The 4,637-nt window shown below is 34.6% G+C and overlaps 1 long non-coding RNA gene across 1 annotated transcript; it reads right to left on the bottom strand.

Annotated features, from left to right (window-relative positions):
• Positions 1 to 461: 461 nt before the first annotated feature.
• On the bottom strand, positions 462 to 4,366 carry LOC133688801 (uncharacterized). The gene is made up of 3 exons (XR_009841206.1): positions 3,977 to 4,366; positions 2,616 to 2,672; positions 462 to 639 (listed from the first exon to the last, which is right to left on the bottom strand). It is a non-coding gene; the product is annotated as an uncharacterized LOC133688801 (long non-coding RNA).
• Positions 4,367 to 4,637: the final 271 nt, after the last annotated feature.

Below are 4,637 nucleotides of genomic sequence, written 5' to 3' on the forward strand. Positions count from 1 at the left end.
TAATATTCCCTGTGATTTTTATAACCTCATTAGTTGGCACCGTCTATGGGAACCTTTACAAAAAGCTAATTATTTCTCCAGCAAGAAAGTAAGCTTTGACATGAGGTTTTACCTAGTGCACCACCATAGCCGATCCATACACACCATGTAACAACCCCGATTTTCTCCATTCTTTTTCGCGATACATTGAAAATTTTCAGGTAATTAAGTTTTTTTTTTATACAGGTTCTACCAAAATTTCCACCAAAATTTCGGCAGAGTCTCCCCTATACTGGGAGGTCCCAAGTTATCGACATATATCCTGCTTACACTTCTAATATCTCACATCTCCTCATAACTCAATTACGACCCAATCGTCCTAGGTCCCAACCCAACTTATTATCATCAACACAACACATCTTATTCAATAACATCATATAATGTAGTTCAAATGAAAGATTCAATTTCAACTATAAACATGCTTGGTTAAATAGGTACTTAGAGTTTTAACCATTAGATTAAAGGCATACATTCAGATTTACGAATTGACATTACATCTCAAGTTTTAGGAGATAAGTCTTTTAATTTACAAATAATTTACATGGTCAAAAGCAAAAGACAAACTAAACTAGTATCACTCTTGACACGACCCTGATGGACCTGAAAATATAAATTAACATGTACACATAATTATAAAAGACAGTAACAAGCAATAACAATGGCAGACAATAATCTCTACGGAATTTCTTTTGATATATAAAATTAGGCATAAACCTCTTTTACAACATATATTTTTCATCTATTACCAATATCTATCTAATATCCTATCTCATTTGCCATGAATAATTTCATTTTGAAAATCTCAACACAACTCAACGGTTTGCGAACACCATCTCCTTATAAATCAATTCTCACTTAATACCAAGATATTCCTCTCTTGGTATCATTAGCTTATTTCATTCTTTTGGAATGACTAATCCATATATTGCCTTTCTGAATCTATTGCTAAAAGGTAATCACTGAAACTAATAAATCTCATTAGTATCATTAGTCTTCTAATATTGGGCTAGACTAATCAATTATATTCACATGTCAATATCGATACAACCGATCAGTATCATTAACTATTCCTTCCTTAGAATAGTTAATCAAATCTTATTCATATTTGGTTTACCATCAAAATTGTCGATGTCAAGAACCCTTGACATCATTAGCCTCCTTACCTGGAGTAGCTAATCACACCAGAAATGGTTGTCGATACCAATGTGACCTATTGATATCATTACCTATTCTCGACCCGGAATAGTTAATCAATGCCATTTGATTCTTCCATTCGTGCCGAACCCCTTTCATTTTTCTTATTAACATCATATGCATTGTAACCACGGTTGCTAAGTATCATTCGCACACAATCTTAGTTATCGACATTATGGTCACTAAGCATCCGTCACATAACTTTGGTTACCATCATTACAGTGCTAAGTATCAATTTATGCCCTTAGCCACCGTTATTATGGCGTTGAGTATCATTGTAATGTATCCTTAGCCACCAACACTATGGTAATCAATTATCTATCAATTCCCCTCCGATCTCTAAGTCATTGTGTCTACCCAATAACCAAATTAATTAATTTACTCAATATCTTAGTCATATTTTAATTGTTAGCTAATCAATCCAGTAATTCCATACGAATTACCCCATATTCGGTTAACTTGCTTGTTAACCAATAAACCTGGTAATTCTCTTAATTACCCAAGAAATCCGACTAACCCATCTCGGTTGCCACAATCAATCCGGTAATTCCATACGAATTACTTAGCATCCGGCTAACCTCTTTTGTTAGCCAATCAATCCAGTAATACATTGAGATTTAGAATGTATCTACACGATTCCTTGCAAAAGTAGGTTCCTGTGTATCGGGTTTCCTAGACATCTCGTTGGTGTGACGTTCTTGCTGCAGTACAAAACATTTAAGAGAATGCAATTCTTAATAATAATAATAATGATAACTAAATGGTCTGGCAGTTAAATGAAGCATTAACATTTATAATTTCTTTGTGTACTTGGTATAAACAACTTGTAGTACATATAGATGCACCAATTTTTACAATCAATCATAATCTTAAACCCAGCTATCCTCTTAAGGCATCATTTGCTGAGGTTAACCATTCACTCACCCCGGTCATCCACTTCGGATGCCATTAGCCAAAGCTAATCAATCGTTCGTCCCGGTCATCCATTCGGATGCCATTAGCTGAAGCTAATCATTCATTCGTCCCGGCCATCCATTCGGATGCCATTAGCCGAAGCTAATCATTCATTCGTCCCGGCCATCCATTCTGATGCCATTAGCCGAAGCTAATCAATCGTTCGTCCCGGCCATCCATTCGGATGCCATTAGCCGAAGCTAATCAATCGTTCGTCCCGGTCATCCATTCGGATGCCATTAGCCGAAGCTAATCATTCATTTATCCTTGTCATCCATTCGGATGCCATTAGCCGAAACTAATTAACCATTTGTTAACATTTAAGCGTTCGACGATCTAATATCTGTTCTAACGCAATATGGTAACATTCATGATAAAGTATTTTATTATTCAACATATATAAAAAAGAGAAGGTGCAAGTCACCTACCTAGAATAGGTGCACGTGCTGCCACTCCATGCAATTGTCCAGTCCCCACAGCTTTCCCTGTACCACCAGGGATTCAATTTTTATCAACAATACAACCACCATCACATCTTCATTTAATTCTCATTCAACTAGTATTCTCAAACTATTCACAAGGAATTTTCTTTAAGATCTCATACTCTTACTCATTTTAATGTATATATTCATTCTTATAATTTTGTTATCAAAACCATCACTCAACAGCAATTCCAAGCAACGATTAAAAATTATCTAATTTCGATCAATTAAGCTTAACCAACCCAGAACACTATCTAGTGTCCTAATCATAACTAAAGTTGTAAAACTCAGTTTTGGTCGTGATTTATCTCTATGAAAGGCTAAACATAGAGATACAACTTTTATGAAGATATCAATTTCAAATTATTTTGTTTTAAGGCTCAAAATCAACAATCACAATAGCCCCTTCTTTATAGCTAAAATTTTGGACAACAAGGATTTTCATTCCTTCGAAATCCTTTTCAACTTCCAACTTATTTTAATGCAAAATCAACATCATCCAAGGTCATTTGGCATCATTAAATCACAAATTCAAACCAATCCTAAAGCAAAACATTCAAACAATTTCCTTACCTCTACAATATAGCAAGATTAGACCAAAATAAGGAAGCTCATTCCTTTTGAGATTTCTCCTATTATTATTATTAATACAACAAAATGATGAACTATTCATTTTCTTTCGCTTTCTCCTCATGCGATTAAACATATACGACAAACCTTAACAATTAATATTCTCAGATCATTATCACAACAATAATTTCACCCTACTAATTGGGATCCATGACAACCTTCATTAACTAACCATTTGCTAAAAACACTCATGGCTAGCTTTAAATATGTTTTATTTTTCCAAATTTCTTTCATTTCAATTTGTTTATGGTTCCACCCCATTTATATCCACACAACCAACAAGTTAGCTTTCTATTTAATCATCATGTTCTATTCAATCAACATGTTCATATAGCAATGTTCCTTACTATTCTTACACAATAATCATTCTTCCCCTCATATAAAGAATAGACAATTAATCTATAATAACACTAATAACAAGAACATATTTTACCATTACATCTTCCATAAAACCTACACCCACACAATTCTAATTTCATCAAAACATGTATTTAATCAAGATTACTACATTTTGCCAAAACTAGCAATAGATTCAAAAGGCAATAAGTCATCAACCTCTGATTATTGTTTCAAACCCAACGGTCAGACTACATATCATAGAGTTGTGCATAATATAACTCAAAATCATAATGATCCAATGGTTAAATCTCCCTAGATCTGAATACAACCGAGCTTACCTGAAAATGGGCGAGCTACTGTTCAACATGCATGAAACCTTGCCGGAGAAATATGTTCCGATCTCCACCGTCCAGAATGAAGGTAACATCTAGACGCACCATATATCCAAGAATGAGCATGATCCAACGGTGTAAGAGAGAGAAAAATCGGCCGGCGACCAAACTTCTTTGCAAAATTATTTCCTTTTGTTTTCCAGAACAGTTCAGATGATGATTTCTATCAAACGGATTGTGTTCCTTCCAATCCCTCCGGTCAGTTAGTAGAGGAGTGTGCGAAGAACAATATATCAAAAACGCAACATGATCCAACGGTGGAATATAGAGATATGGCTACCGGAGTATTATTGTTTCTTCCAAATTCTACACTCTTCTCTTTAGCCGAATTCTCCATTATCTCTCCCTCTTTTCTCTTTTTTCTTTCTTTTCCTTGAACTGGTGGCCTTTGGCTGTTTTAAATGTACATTTTCCTCTAATTACAATTATGTCCCTCATTGATGCCTTTATGTATTTTATTTTATTTTTCATGTAAACTATTCGGTTTATTTCTGCTTAATCGCTAGTCTTTACTGAACTCCAATTGGGATGTGATCTTTAACCAAGGTAGGAAAACATATTAATAGACTTCATGCAAAATTGCATCCCGATCCGACGATTGGATCGA

The sequence above is a fragment of the Populus nigra genome, chromosome 3, assembly GCF_951802175.1.
Source record: "Populus nigra chromosome 3, ddPopNigr1.1, whole genome shotgun sequence".
Taxonomy (NCBI): Eukaryota; Viridiplantae; Streptophyta; class Magnoliopsida; order Malpighiales; family Salicaceae; genus Populus; species Populus nigra.